This window comes from Felis catus, chromosome A3 (assembly GCF_018350175.1).
Source record: "Felis catus isolate Fca126 chromosome A3, F.catus_Fca126_mat1.0, whole genome shotgun sequence".
Taxonomy (NCBI): Eukaryota; Metazoa; Chordata; class Mammalia; order Carnivora; family Felidae; genus Felis; species Felis catus.
The window spans coordinates 35908272-35925219 of NC_058370.1; the positions used below are offsets into that span (position 1 = coordinate 35908272).

A 16948-nucleotide genomic window follows, 5' to 3' on the forward strand; every position below is an offset into this window, starting at 1 on the left:
AGGTGTACTACTAAGTAAAAAGCTGGGGGAGGCATCACCCACACCAGGAAATGCAGTGAGTGCTGGGCAGAAGCTCCAAAAACATCCACAAAAGCCCCACTGACAAAAAGAGTCCACTTTGGGATCTGCCTTACCAAAGGCTACCAACTCCAGATTACAACTCGGTCAGCCATATACAATGAAGGCCCTTTGCTTTATCCCCTCCCTCACTTTCTATCTGTGAAGATAGGAAGCTGGATGAGTGAGCAAGTAGCTAACCAGGCCCACTTTCCCCTGAGGCAGGCTTGAGCTGGAATTCCTTACAAGATTTGTGTTAGGGAGCCTGGACATTTGCTCTTAGAACTAAATTTTGTTTGTTCATGAGGTTTTTTGTGTGTCTATTTTTAATAATTTTAAAGTTTTGAGTTAATGTCTAATTTACAGAAAAGTTACAAGAATTTTACAAAGAATCCCTATATATTCTTTGCCCAGATTACCCACATGTTAACCACATGGCTTCTTTCTCCTTCTCTCTCCATATATATGTGTGTGTGTGTGTGCACGCGCATGTGTGTGTGTGTGTAATTATTTTTTCCTGGACTATTTGCGTGTCTGTTGAAGACATAATATCCCTTACCCTTAAATACTTCAGTATGTATCTCCAAAAAACAAAAACTTTCTTTTATGTAATCATATTATACCTGTCAAAATTAGGAATTTAATATTTGAATTAACTAGTCATGTCTACAGACCTTATTCAGATTTTGCTATTTGTCCCAATAATATCCTTTATACCAAAAGAAAATCCCAGATCACAAGTTGTGTTTTGTTGTCCCAACTCTGTCATCTCTTTTGTTTAAAAAATTTCCTCAATCTTCATTTTTTCTTTATGACATTGATATATTAGAAGAATACATGCCAGTTATTTTGAAAATGCCCTTCAATTTTGAGGTCTTCTATTTCCTCAGGATAGATTCAAGTGACACGTGCTAGGCAGGAATACCACAGATGTGATATTGTACCCTTCTCAGTACATCATATCAGGAGGTATGTCATGTTGACATGTGATGTAAACTTTGTGAATGTTAATCTCTTGGTTAAAGTGGTATCTATCCAGTATCTCTACTGTAATTATTTTTTCCTTTGTACTTAATAAGTATCTTGTGAATAGTACCTATGAAACTATATAAATTTCTGATTACTCCCATAATTGTCACCCACTAGTTTTAGTACTCATGAGGATTCTTGCCTGAAATAGTTACTACGAGGATGGCTGTCATAAGACGAGTTACTTATTTCATCATTCTTTCTACATTTCCTAGTTAGCTTTCTATTTTGGGACAGAGTGATATCTTCTTCTTATGGATTTAAATCCATATGGACCTGTGCATTCCTTTTTCATTTAATGAGTTTATAATCCTTTACTAACATAATTTTGATGTTCAAATTGCCCCTGATTTTGCCAGTAGAAGTCCCTTCGACATGGCTCCTGAGAACAAGACATGTTGTTTCCTCCAATAATTAGAGGATGTTTTATTTCTTGAATATGTTGGGGGGAGAAATGCCCACCATGGTTTTATTCAGGCAGACTTTCAGAGCATCTCACTTTCTGCTCTCACCCCAGCAAATACCACACTTCCTCAGTGCTAGTTTCATATACAGTGGTGTTCTGTGATCACCTTCAGCCATTTGCAATGTATGCTGAAAGTGCCAGTGTCAAGTCCTATTAATCCTCTTCCCCATATATGAAGTGTTTATATTCATTTGAGTGGCTCAACAACATGTTTGAATGGGAACTGTGTGAAGGAACATTTGAGTGACTAAGTTTATTTCAAGTTTAACTCTAAACCCTAACAGCACAAAGCCAGAGTTCTTTGATGGCCCTAAAAGACCATCAGTACCAACCAAAGAGTGGCCCATGGACCAGCAGCATCAACTGAGGACTTGGTTCCACTCCCAAAAATTATAGTAGAGAACATTATACAAGCTTAAAAAAAAATATATTGTAGGGGGGGTGCCTGGGTGGCTTAGTCGGTTAAAAGTCTGACTTCAACTCAGGTCATGGTCTCACAGTTTGTAAGTCTGAGCCCCACATTAGGCTCTGTGCCGACAGCTTGGAGCCTGGAGCCTACCTCAGATTCTGTGTCACCGTCTCTCTCTGTCCCTCCCCTGCTCTCACTCTGTCTCTCTCTCTCAAAAGTAAACATTAAAAAAATATTTTGTAGAGGACATTTTACCGGCGTAAAAAATAGCATATCAAAGTTACATTAAAAATAAACATTATAAATGGTAATGTATAATCTTAGACATGTAAATATGCAACACTCAAATAGTAATTTTTCTGGGTTTTAGTATTATGAATTAACTTTTATTGTCTTAATTTATATTTTCTTTATTTTCTTTAGCAATGAGCATGTATGACTTTTCAATAAGCAACAAAATTATTTCTTTGAAAAAATAAAACAAGTTCACCCACCATTCCAGAATGCCAAAGTGATTTTATTAGTATTTGTCTGCTTTATCCTTTATGTATATTGATTTAGTTATGATTCTCTCAGAAGGAGACACTGAGCCAAGAATTCAGGAACAGGTGATTTGTTGAGAAAATGCTCCTGGGGGGACTAGTGGGGGGTGTGGGGGGGGACTAGTGTTTGGAAAGTGAAGGAAGACAGACAAGCCTGAGTTTTCTGGTGAAGCCCCAGCTTCAATTTAACCCACAGGGAGCTGTGGAGAACAGGCAAAAAGTACTAGGCTTTTGGATTCCTGCATCTGTTAATAATTATAGCCTAGGGGGTGCTGGTAAGGCTATTCCAGAGCTCAAAGGCAATTCAATGAATTGAATCATGGGTCATGGGGGAGCTTGTTGGAAAAGCATACAGAAGCTGGGGGTGGGGATGGTGTGGGAAAAGGGATACCAATAGTGCTGCAGAAATGTAGATGTAGGCTCTTAAGTCTAGAAGGAAATACTCTCCTCTATTCCTGTCCTTATCTTCAAATTGACACTGTGTAAATTGGTTAAGAATGTTGTTTTTGTAGTCAGCAGACCTGGATTTGAATCCGAACTTTGCCATTTACTAGCTGCACGTCTACGGATCAAGTTACAAATTGTTTCTGAACCTCAATTTACTAGCTGCATGTCCATGGATCAAGTCATAAATTGTCTTTGAATCTTAATTTCATCCTCTATGAAGTAGGGATATGTATCTGCCCCTCAATACACCATCTTGAGAATCTAACGGCATTACATCCGTAAGGTTTCTAGCTTTGTGTCTACACAGTCAGTGCTCAATAAGGGATTTAACCTTTTTTTAGTCTCTAGAGGCAAGGTAAACCAAAAGAAGGCACAGGGATGAAGACCCAGACCTAGATGATCAGAAGAGTAACAGTTTGTTGAAGCAGATTCACGTTCGGTCTGTTGAAGTGATTTAAATACGTAGATATTTTCTTTATCTAGTTACTGATAATCAGAGAAAGATGAGCGTTACCCATTAGCTACAGAAACAGTTACTAATTCCAGCCATAGTAAGTCTAGTGGCCCAAATGTTTACTTTGTTTTGTTTCTAGAGCCTAACCAACTTCTGGAATCAAAATAGGTAATTAAAACAGAGTCTTAGGTCAAGCTGCCTGGAAACAGAGCCAGAGATGGAAACTCCTGTGTAAATGCTTCATTGCAGGCCTGCTCCCAGGAGAAACTTTTCAGGGCGTGAGATACAGTTAGATTCAGATGGATTCCATGGGAGATATGGAGGATGAATTGTACCACAGGGGTTGCCCTGCCCAGAGGGAAGGAGGCTGGCTGTTATAACCTGTGTCAGTCAGTCATCGGCCAGCCTCTGTCTTGTGGAGACAGAGAGACCTCACAGAGGCAAGGTGGCTCTGATCAGCCAAAGGCAATCCTCCAGAGAAGCGAGTAGCTCTGAGTCACCAGTCACAGCCATTGAGCAATGGGTGTGCCAGCTGGGAAGGGGAATCCTGTAAGATCTGCTACAAATAACATGTTTTTGTGTGCAACTTTGGGTGTAAAGTTTTCAACAGTGACTTCTTGGGGTTCATTTTGTATAACAAGCTTTCTCTCTTTTAAAAAAAATGTAACTTTTACAAACTTCCAGATTTGTCTAAACCATTCTTAAGGATAAAGAATGAGCAAGACAGCAATGAGAACCAATTCAGAAGCCGCTTAAAAGGAGAAAGTTGTTTCTGCTTCTTCAAGCTTGAGTTGAGCATCATCAATCACTAAAAATTATAACTATGAGAGACAGATAGATGCATTCAACACTATGATCAGGATAAGGTCATGTCTAATTGGTACAAGTGAATCACACCCCCCCCCCGTACAGTTAATTTAGCAATTTTTGTTGAATTCACAATTGAGCAAATTCCTTATGTAGTCATGAAGGTACCCAAGAGAACCACTCAGCCTGTAGTTTGTTTTTGAGGAAGGTGATAATGACAAGGGAGGAAAAGAAGAATTTAGATGCCTTCTACACACAGATATAAATTTGAAGTAAATAGGCATCTGAACAGTGTTATTATTTTCTAAATATTTACACAGGCTATATATTTTCTCTGGATTTGTGTTTCTTTAACAAAGACCCTGGGGGGAATTTATAAATGAAGGCAGATGAGGCATTTACACACATCAAATAAGCTCATGCTCGCATTCTTAGATCCTTAGGTAATTGTTACTACATCATGAATTTTATCTGGGCAATAAAGAAAACTGAATATTCTGTTAATATTCTGGAACTCACTGGGGATTTTTTTTATCCTAGATAAATAGTTGAGTATTATGTGATGCATATGTGTGTGCATATTTTATTCAGGATTAATAATGATAGACTTTCCCTTTTACCTTCAGTAAATAAGACTTTGAGGAACTAATACATAAAAGATGATTTGATTTCCATAGGTTTAGTGACTTTTTTTTAAAAGATGATTTGAAATATCCATGCCTTTTCTGAACCTGGTAGATTATTATGTTCTTTTTGTTGGGACATGCAGGCTCCTCTCCTAAGAATGCTGGAAATAAGAGAAATAAGTGTTCCCTCACAAACATTAATAAAATCAAGACAGAAAGAATGAAATGAATAGACAGTCTTTCTGATAAGTCTGAATGGGTCTCAAGCTAAAGCAATATATTACATAGCCAAAGAAATAAGAGTGTCAGCCAAGAGATGGATTTGTCAGCAATAGAATTATCACGAAATGTGGGCACCTGGGTGGCTCAGTTGGTTAAGTATCCGACTTTGGCTCAGGTCATGATCTCACTGTTTGTGAGTTGTAAGTTTGAGCCCCGTGCCAGGCTCTGTGCTGAGAGCTCAGAGCCTGGAGCCTGCTTCAGATTCTGTGTCTCCCTCTCTCTCTGCCTCTCCCCCATTTGTGCACGCCCACGTGCGCTCCAGCTCTCTCGCGCTTTTGCGCTCTCTCTCTCACAAAAATAAACATTAAAAAATTGAGAAGAAATTATCATGAAATAACAGCACAGGTAGACTTTGTGTCTCCAGTCCCTACACAGGGACCTCTATTCTATACAACACGTGCATTTTTGTTGTAGATACAGACCTTTCAAGACCGTTACCACTAGAATTTTGAACCAATCAGCAACACTTTTTCTGCACACAATTTGGGTGTATTCATTCATTCAGCATGTATTTAGTGAGCACTGATACGGACGATTCTGGAGCTGTGCCCTAGTTGATCATTCAGCCTCTTCTATCAGCTGTGCCACTAAATCCTTGCATTAACTTCCCTTCTGTAAGAACTCAGAGTGCTTTCTGTTTCCCTGGTTGGATACCAACTTACCATGATGGCATGTCAGGAGAAAATAAAATGCAAGATCAGGCAGGGACCCTGCCCTTATAAAGCTTCCAGTTTGGTAGCAGAGACATATTTTCATAGAATAACCACAAAATACATATGTGACAATCACACAAGTTTGGATAATTAATGATTATCATAAGACAAGATTCCATAGGGTATACTCATTTAAGTGTTTTTTTTTTAAGTTTTCACTTAAATTCCAGTTAACATACAGTGTAATATTAGTTTCAGGTGTATACAAGTGTTTCAACATCTCCATACATCACCCGGTGCTCATCGCAAGTGCACTCCTTAACCTCAACATCTATTTCACCCATCCCTTACCTCCTCCCTTTTGGTAACCATCAACTTGTTCTTTGCAGTTAAGAGTCTGTTTCTTGGTTTGCTTATATTTTTTTTCCCTTTGCTCATTTGCTTTCCTTCTTTAATTCCACATAGGAGTGAAATCACATGGTATTTGTCCTTCTCTGACTTACTTTTCTTGGCATAATAGTTTCTAGATCCATCTATGTCATCGCAAACGGCAAGTTTTCATTTTTTTTATGGTTGAGTATATAGAACATCTATCTATATATCACATCTTTATCCATTCATCAATTGATGAACATGAGATGTTTCCATAATTTGGCTATTGTAGATAATGCTGCTATAAACATAAACATATCCCTTTGAATTAGTATTTTTGTATTCTTCAGGTAAATAGTAGTATGATTGATGGATCATAGGTACAGAGGGTTCCCCTTTCTCCACATCCTTGCCAATGCTCATGTAAGGTTTTAATATGGGTAAAGAATACAATACATCAGGACAAAGGATAGGCAATCATATTTGGCTCCAAGATCCCAGGCATACCACCACCCCTCCACCCCTGAGGCCTTTCTTAGTTACTCAGGACAGGACATGCTTCATCTTCAGATTATACACTATCAAGATACTTAACTGGGTGCAGACACACATTTATTGAGGGTTCTTTTATATCATTAGCCATGTAAAAACCCAAGCATGCTGTATGACCTGTTAAAACAGATGCAAAGTATCAATCTACACATCTTAAAAAGTCTAGTCAAGCTAATTCAGGTTGCTTCCAGGGGAATTTTGAACTTTAAATAGCACATTAATAAATAGTCTTAGCTGGCCATGTTCTCCTTATCTTAACCAGACCTCCAGGCATCCCAGGAGATAAGCCTAATGCTACCCCAGTATAGCTGCAAGGTACCCTGTCCTATGGCAACATGTAAACTTACAGAGTGCGCTAGGGAATCAGGGAAATTCACACTAACGAAAAGGCATATTAATGGAGATTGGAAGGATGAGTAAGGAGTTATGTTGGCCCTGATGGAAGGGAAGAGTCTGTCAGAAGGAACAGCATTATGCAGGAGGGATCCGTTCCAAGAAATAAAATGAAGGCAGCGTGACACGAAGAGAAACAGAAACTGGGTGGGGGGAAAGGCCCAACCCAGATCCACTGAGAGCCCAATTGGGGTTTTTGCTGAGCTGATTGGGAAAAGGTACTTCTTTGCACTTGGAACTTTAACAGGATGTGAACCTGGAGCTGCTGGTGGACATCCGTGCCACATTGCAGGGATATTCTGGCTGAGATTGGAGCTCACACCAATTTAAGCAGGGCTGAAGGAGCAAGGGAGCTGGAGAGCAAGTGCCCCCAAGCCCAGGAAAGAGACATACTTTTCAAGTCTTACATGAGTCCATCCCTTACATTCAGTCCATCCCTGGAAATTCTAAACTTCACAGGCCATTACCTTCTCTTTCTATTAAATTGGTTCGTATTGAGAGCCCCAATACAAAGAGGACCGCCCTTCAAAGGTTGTTGAAAAGCACCAGGAACTGTGGTGTTACCAAAGTCAAAGAAATTCCTAGGGTGAGGGAAGTATCAGTAGAATTAAATAGAAAGCAATTACTTCCCCAAATCCATATGGTTGCCTTGTAAATCCCTGAAGGGATTTTCCTGCCACATTGAAAATGCAAGGTAGTCTACACTTAAATTATTTTAAAATTAGTCGTGGTAAGCAACTGAAAATCACACATATACTTCCTCAGCACCTCGTCACATGTAGAGAGGTTTGTTCTTATGCTATTCGATCCCGACTGTTATACTCCTGAGTTTCTGCATCTGTTCCTTAGTGCTTGTTTCCTTCCACTGGACTATATTCGCTCTCCCTTTGCCACTCATAACACAGCTATTTGTCTGAAGCAAGTCGGCTTCTAAAGGGCTGCTTCTAATCAGTGCCCACTGGTCAGGGGCTCCCCCTTACTCCACCGCCTTCTTATTTGAGTCTCAACTGCAGCCCAGGCTCCAGTATGCATAAGAATTGTCAATCATTCTGAAAAAGTGAAGGGATTACCCATAAGCAGGGAGCAAGTGGTCTCAAAAACTCTTTACAGAGGACTTTGCAAGAGTGTTTCTTTTTTTGGAGGGTCGGGTGGGAGGTGGAACTGGTGGAATAAAAACACTTCCTAGACCACACATCAGCAGATAAATGCGTTCTGCAGCATTCAACTTACTCTGTGGTGCCAATTTCTAAATGTGCCACGTGTTTTATGATGCAAATGTGAGCACCTCGTCTTAGGCTTTTCTTCATTTGATATGTGTCAGTAGGAATGCACACACACACACACACACACACACACACACACACACACACACCAAGAACAGATGATATTATCTAAGCCATTTGGTAAGAATTTGTCTGACAAAAAATGTAAAATGTACTTATTGATTCAAATGTCGTTATGGTTTTGGTGCTTTTCTGTATCTCCCTTTCCACTTATAGAAACCATCTTGAATAGAGCAAAATGTTCTTAAATCTTTTATACAAAAGATTTTTTTGTATAAATATAAAAGATATACAAATCTTTTATATAAATATATATATATATATATATATATATATATATATAGATTTTTTTTCATTCTAAAAAAATCAATAGTCCAAAAGGTTCATCCTTTTTAGGCTTCAGGGGAAAAAGAATGACCAGAATAGAGAGAGAGCTGTTTTCACTTTCAGCTAAACTTTTCTGAAGTTGTGTCTGGTTTTCCCATCTCTGTTTTCTCACCTCCAGCATTGGTATTGTTGGCAAAGCTTAAAAGAAGAGAAACCTAAATTGAAATTGGGGGAGTCAAATGAAATCCTCACTTAAAGACTACGAGTCATTCATTCATACCTCCATTCATTTCTTGCAGTAAATATTAAACATCTCCTAAGGATCTCCTACTTTCCCCATCAGCATCCTAGGCGCCTGGTGTAGAACTGGAACCAAGCACAGTCATGGCTCCCTTGGCTCTTGCTGCCATGGTGGGGGTGGGAGAGCAGAGACGGTAGCAAATAAACACAAAGTGTCATTATAAGTTGTGATGGGGGCACTTGAGTGGCTCAGTAGGTTAAGTGTCCAACTTCAGCTCAGGTCATGATCTCATGGTTTGTGAGTTTGAGCCCTGCATCGGGCTCTCTGCTGTCAGCACAGAGCCTGCATCAGATCCTTTTTTCCCCTCTCTCACTCTGCTCCTCCCTGCTCATGCACTTGGGATTTCTCTCTCAAAAATAAACATTTAAAAAATAAACAGTGATGAATGTTACTGGGTGAAGTTTTAGGTTGGGAGGCAGAGAGGGCTTCTGTGAGTATGTATCTGATCTGAGACCTAAAGAATGAATGGAAGCTGCCAGGTTGGTGTGGGGAGACAATATACACACAAACTACCTCAAAGACTCTGAAGTCAGAAAGTGCCTGGCTTGGTGAGGAGCATGTTCTGAGGAAGACCAGAAAGGCCTAAACCAAGAAAGTGGTGAGGGGGAGATAGCTGAGGGTGTGGTTGAAAGGGAGGCTGGAGCCAGATGTGGAGGACCTTGCAGGGATGAATAAGGAATGTGACTTTTTAAGTTCAGTATAAGGGCATTTAAAGGAGGCAAGCAGACAAATGGCATGATCCAATTCTCTTTATTAAAAGCTCATTGTGGAAAAAAAAAATAGAGCATTGTGGCTGCTTTATAGAAAAGACAAAAATGAAGACAAAGTTAGAAGTGATCAGGTAGCTATTTTAACAGTCTGGGTGAGAAATGACTGTAGCACAGCTCAGACTCCGTATCAGCCCTGAGGATCTTCTCCTCCTGGTTTTCACATCCTGGTGTGGTTCTTTCGAACATTAAACAGGGCTGATCTGGGTAATTTAATGACCATACAAAAATGATGGTGTGTGACTACCAAAAGTCAGCTAAAAGAGACATTGCAGCCTCCTGTTTGTTCTCTCACGGATCACTCACTTTGGAGGCATCCAGCTGCCATGTCCTGAGAACACTCAAGCAATCCTACGGAGATTTCCATGTGGGGAGGAAGCCTCTTACCAACAGCTAGCACAAATCTCCCCAGCCATGTGAGTGCCACCATTGGAAGGCAGATATTCCAGTGCCAGTCAAGCTTTCAGATCACCACAGCCCTGGCCAGCATCTAATGCAACCTCATGAGAGACCCCTGGCCAGAATCATCCAGCTAAGCCACTCCCATATTCTTGACCCACAGATACTGTGTGAGATATATAACATTCATTGTATTAAGGCACTAATTTTTTTTAATGTTTATTTAGAGAGAGAGTGAGCAGGGGAGGGGCAAAGAGAGGGGGAGAGACTCCCAAGCAGGCTCCGCAATGCCAGCACAGAGCCTGATGTGAAGCTCGAATTCAAGAACGTCAAGATTATGACCTGAGTGGAAATCAAGAGTTGGATGCTCAACCGAAATAACTTTTCTTTTAATAGAGAGAAAGTGTGAGCAGTGGAGGTGTAGAGAAAGAGAGAGAGGGAGAGAAGGAGAGAGAGAATCCCAAGCAGGCCTGGTGCTGTCAGTGTGGAGCCTGATGTAGGGCTCAATCCCACAAACTGTGAGATCATGACCTGAGCTGAAACCAAGAGTTGAATGCTTAATTGACTGAGCCACCCAGGCACCCCCAGAATATTTTTTAAAAGGAATTCAGCTCTGGTAACAGAGATTCGTTATTTTTAGTCTCTAGCTTTTGAGGTAGGCAGCTAGAAGTACAGCTAAAGGATTTCAGAGTTCACAAAAGTGAGACAAGAGACCCCCGTGAATCTCTGTTCAGTTTCTAATATTCCAGTGTTTTTCTAGGTGGCATTGAATTGGCAGGCTCAGAATTTGCAATAAAAATGTTAATTCATACTTAATTCTTTATTAGCATCTTAGCTCTTTCACTTACCAGCTATGTGACTTGGCAAACTGACCTCTCCCAGATTCTGCTTCCTTATGTGTAAAATAGGGGCCTTCACTCAGTGTAGTAGTAATTTGTATTATCGACCAGATATTTCCTGCCTGTCCCCACACATCATAGGGTTTGTACTCTCTGTCCTGACCCATTATGGTTGGGTGGTTCCAGGCAACTAGTTGTGAACAAGGAATTCTGAGCAGAAGTGATGATTGTCATTTCCAGGCTGGAGCTTTAAATTGCAGATCGGAGAGTCTCTGAGCCCCACTTCCCTCTGCTGCTGGCAATTCTGTCAGCCCAGGAGCTACAGAGCAGGTTCCAGAGCTACCCATCAAAGGACATGGTAGGTTATAAGCAACTAAGTTTACAGGTCGTTTGTTACTCTAATAGACTGACTTCGCAGATTTGTGTTGAAGACACAGTGGGATGATATATACTAGGCAATTACTCTATTATCTATCACACGATAAAGTGCTAAGTTGCATATGTTTCCATCATTCAGGCATTGCTGGACTTCCAGGTCTATTAGCATTTACGTAGTTGTCAGAATATAATTTTCAGGCCTATGATTGAATGGCACTTCAGAAGTGTCTACTTTGGCATTTAATTATACATGAAAATTATTGATCAAGTTTGTAAATCATATTTTCTGTTCATGATAATTGATAATATACGAGAACCTTAAGAACAACTCCTAATGGCTAAAAACTAACATCTAATCTCCTTTTCAATAAATAACCATAAGCAACTGATTTACTCAACTCTTGCCAAATACAATTGAGGCAAGTCTTAACTGTTTGATAAATATTGAAGGAGTGTTTAGTTTTAAATCATAATAAATGCAAAGTACATGGGTTTAAAGAAGTAAAAAGAAATTCTAAAATAATGTTGGTTCCTTTCTCTTTGCCTTTTTTTCAAATATTTGTTCTCGACTTATAAATATGCACCTGTATAAATTATGACTAAAGCTATTTTTACCATTTCACGTAAATCTTTTGCTGAATATATGGAACCTTAATCTCCGGTGTATTATGTACCAAAGGATAATAGATTTGGCAACAGACATAGATAGCTACATTCCATTAAAAACCAACTCTATAATTCACAACTGGACTTGGGGTCTCTTCCCAGTCCAATAATACACTTATCTGCCAAATGGTCTACAACAAATGTTTTAGTTTTATAATTTGCAGAGTCATATTTTTCTCCATTTTAATTTTTTAATGCTTTATTTTTATTTTTGAGAGAGACAGAGTATAAGCAAGGAAGGGGGAGAGAGAGGGGGAGACCGAGGATCCAAAGGGGGCTCTGCGCTGACAGCAGAGAGACCAATGCAAGGTTCAAACTCATGAGTGGGGAGACTACGACCTGAGCTAAAGTCAGATACTTAACTGATTGAGCCACCCAGGCGCCCCTCCCCATTTTAAATGATAGATTCTAATACTGATATTGTTTTCCATGCGTTCTCAAAATAAAAGCTAAATGGTTTCACCATAAGTATGATTTAGTTAAATTCATTCATCTCTTGATAGGAGATGGTTCAATTATTGGACTACCCCAATCATTAATCATGTTATTTATTTAATTTCTAAATACTTAAATACATTTTTTCCTTATAAAAGGAATGCATAATCATACAGGAAAAAAGAAAAATAGAAGAAAAAAGAAAAAAGCCACCTATTATTCTAATTCTAAAGAAAACCACAGTTAACCCCTTGAGGACTTTATCCCAGTCCTTTTGTTCTGCACACATTGGCCATAAAGGTAAATGCAAATTCAAAATATATATAACATTTTTAACCTTTGTTCCTGAGTATAAATGTAATCCATATGGCTCTTTAAAGAGAATATTGAAAATATAAAAATACAAAAACATGAAACCAATGAAAACCACCAGAGATCACTGTTACTAATATTTTTGTCTTTCCATTAAAGGCAATCATTACTTAGCAACTTCAGAGTTCCCTCAAAAGGTGTAGAATGGTCTTCAGCAGTATGGTTAGATTTTTCAGAGCACTGAATATTTATTCACTTCTGAGTTGGAGCACCTGCATTCATCATGCATTTGCAACAGGGGGTAACTACCCTACATTACATCCTGATGTCCTATGATAAAAACCCAGCCTGTTCTCACCAAGAGCTCCAGGTTTGGGGAAGATGTAGAGTACGAAATAACTACAATGCAGAGTGATTCGTGCTAGCATTTGAGAGAAACTCGAGATGCAGTGGAGCACAAATCTATCCTGCTGGGGAAGAACTTATAAGGGGAAACCAGCTTTCTGGAAGCTATGCAGTAGGGCTTTGCTCTGAGGGGTGAGTGTAGCCAAAGGCTGGGAGGAAGAGAATCAGCAGGGAGCTTAGGCTACCCAAGAACAAAGGTAAGTCCACATGGTTGGAAGATAGAAAGGTAAGACAAGAGATGAGGTGGGAGAAGTCAGCACAGCCTTTGTGTTTTCATAGCAAGAAGTCTGAATTTTATGCAAACAGCCATGAGACAATTAAGCATCAGAGCGACATGATTAGGTGTGCATGTAAGAGAGAGTACTCTAGCAGGAAGGAAGGAATGAGAGACCTGGCAAGGCTGAGGGGGACAATAAACTATGGCAACATCCAGACTAGAAACCGAGAGGGCCTGTGTGAAGATAGCTATGACAATGAGTGTTAGAGAATCTCAAGGAGGCTTAGAATATTCCTTACCCTTTCACATGCCACTCGGGGATCAACCTTAAATGTTGATCATGCCTGCCACATTACTAATAAGGCACTATCTCAAGACTTTCTTTGATAATCTCCTTTTGGTTTTAGGAGGTAAAACAAGGCAAATATGTTTTGCGGGCACCTGGCTGGCTCAGTTGGTTAACTGTCCGACTTTGGCTTAGGTCATGATCTTGTGGTTGGTGGGTTTGAGCCCCACATCAGGCTCTGTGCTAACAGCTCAGACTTGGAGACTGCTTCAGATTCTAAGTCTCCCTCTATCTCTGTCCCTCCCCAGCTCACTCTCTCTCTCTAAAAAAAAAAAAAAAAATATGTTTTGGGTACCACTCCAAAGGGATCACCATATAAGACTGAAGTCAGGACATAGGGAACTACGCTAAATCACATATAGAGAGCAGATAGCTGAAGTTGGTTACTTTAAAAACCCTTCTAGGGCAACATGACCACTGCAGAACTACAAATATACTCATTTGAGTCATGATGATTTTATCTGAGCTATAAGTTGAAAGAAGAGTAAATCTATTCTGAACAATATAGTTACTGAATCATAGTCATTCATGGTATGTCAATGAGACAGTTACCCAAATGGGTACACATCTGCTGGAGAAACAGATATGCTGCTTAGGAGATGAGGACTTTCTAGATGTCAGGGGACATTGAGATTCAGTATCAATTATTTTCTTTTTCCACTTGGGCTGGTAACATGGTTTATTTTGCAGTTTCCTTAATCAAGATGATTGACACAGAAAGCTATCCAAAATTTTTAGCACAGCACTTACAACTTCCAAAATGTGGCCCCTGAATATTTTTTTTTCTTTAACAATTAGAAGTTTCTGAAACTCATTTGAATTGCTTTGTGAGGGAATAATGAGTTTGTGGTCACTGGAAGTATTGGGGGAAAAAGGGCTGAAAAAAATCCCTGGATGAGAGATTTTAGGCAGATTAAAATACTTGTTTTGGGTGAGTGTCTGACACTCGATCTTGGCTCAGATCATGATCTCAGAGTTGGTAGGCTCAAACTCCACACTGGGTTCTTTGCCATCAGCTTGGGATTCTCTCACTGTGCCTCCCCCTGCCACTCTCTCTCTCTCAAAATAAATAAATAACATAAAAAAATAAAACACTGGCTTATAGCTTTGAGGTGAGGATTTTTTTTCCTGTTGTAGTTATGTAAAGACATGCTTATGTATTATTTTTCTTCCTTGCTATCCAGCACCACATAAACAGAGTCAACGAAGTTGGTGTGAGATTTCAGATACACGGTCAGAAACCCAGATACCTAGAATTCCTTTAACACATATATTTGAAGTCTGCATATGGCTTGACTAGGTTGGATCTTCTTATAAAGCAATAATTTAAACATTTTATTCATTCAGCCTTGAGAACTTTGTGTTGCTAGATATGGAAAAAATAAGTCATACAAAAGGGTTATTGAAAATTGAATCAAATGACAGAGTACAGATGTCTATTCCCATTGCAAAGCCATTTTAATGAAAGAAAAGTTGACAAAAACAATCCATAATAGTACATAAAAACAAAATTTTCCATCAAAGGAACAAAAACTATGAAGACTCTGCAACCTTTGGGTGCAGAGAAGGTAACAAGTCCACACACACACGGGAGATAATGATTTTTCCAAAGTCAGAAATATCAGAGAAAGCCCAATGAAGGGAAATGACGTCAATGGTGTAATATGACAGAAGGGGACACTGCCATTGGCTAATGGCAGGTGATGCTATCTCTACCTGGAACATTTCAGGAAATCTTTTAAGAAATGAGGTCTGAGCTGGCTTCATAATTCTTTAAAGTTTTTAGTATTCTAACACTACTGACTGAACTTGCTCAGGATGAAGCCACATGTCCCTTGGGAGTGTACTACACTGGAAAGAAGAAATGTATGACTGAGGCAGTTTTGACAGTGGCTCCACTGCAAGAAAAAAAAATCGGTGATGCAAAGCCTTCAGGGAAGACATCCCTTCTCATAGTCATTAAGTCCTTTCCGATGCTCCACAGTTATTCACAGAACGTCAAGAACATAAGACAAGCTTCATGATTAGTGTCTGAGAGATAGGGAATTGCCTTTAGGCTGAGGGGCAAGACAAAGTGGGAAAATCTGCAACCGGACAAATTGGAGCCATTCCAGTCCCAGGCATCTTAATTGTCATCCTCACCACGTTTAGAGGGGACTGAGGGTTTCTGTGTCTCCAATGAGATTTTTTCCCCTAAGGAACTAGATTAGAGAAACCTAGGACTGAAGATGGGAACTGTAAAAGCAGTGATTGATAAAAATGGAATTGGGAAAGGTGACTAATGAGTGGGCACAGAGAAATAAGAAGCATGATGTTATAATGGGATCTAATGGGAAATCTGAAATTTTTTCCTGCAGGAGACGGCTAGAAATAAAACAATTTCATTCTGAATGAGAACAAGATTGCTAAACATCACTCTTGGAGCAATCTAGGATTCACATCTCCATGTTCTGGACTCAGAATTTAAATGGGCAAACGAATGCAGAAGACTTTCAGACCACTCTCCCTTCTTCATATGTCTGGCTTCTTCCCATCTCCCAAATTCAACATTAAGATCATATTCTTACATAAAGTTCTCCATGACTGTTAAGCAATTTGGGCCTCTGTAGTTCATTGGAATGCAACACATGGGTATTTCAAAGTCAAGTGATTAGAAAACTATGGGCCCCAAATACTGTTCATGGAAATATGCCTCCATAGTAAATGCTGTCAGAGCACCTGTGCCCTTCCTAGCTTCTGCTGGCCCAGTCTTCTGATTCTTTTCCTCACTGAATAGCCTCTTATAAAGCACCTGCAACTCTCCCTGGGGGCTTTCTCTGGCTGCAGGAGCATGACACAGGGTGCAGGGAAGGCTGGAAATATCTGTGAGTTGATGCCTCCAGAAGCAGCCCTCAATACCCATCCAGTGGGAAGTTTTGGATAAATAACCTCATGTCTCCCATGGGGCAACACTGAGGCATGTTATGCAAAGTCTCCCCAGCGTCCCCAAAGTCCTGAGTTCCCACTGACTACCACAGTGGTAATTCTGCTCATTAGCATATCTTTGATAAATTTTCCTCCCTTCTTTGTCTCACTTCCTTACTCACCTTTGAGTGGTTCCTAGGATCACCCTCCAGATGAACTACTTGTACTCACACCCTTATCTCACAGTCTACTTCTGGGGAGACCCAAGCTAAAACAGCAT

The 16948-nt window shown here is 39.8% G+C and overlaps 2 long non-coding RNA genes across 3 annotated transcripts in view; one reads left to right on the plus strand and one right to left on the minus strand.

Annotated features, from left to right (window-relative positions):
* Positions 1 to 16948, minus strand: part of LOC123384368 — a 59609-nt gene that overhangs the window by 31863 nt on the left and 10798 nt on the right. The window lies entirely within an intron of this gene.
* Positions 11191 to 16358, plus strand: LOC123384369. Its single transcript, XR_006595369.1, has 2 exons — positions 11191 to 11363; positions 16122 to 16358. It is a non-coding gene; the product is annotated as an uncharacterized LOC123384369 (long non-coding RNA).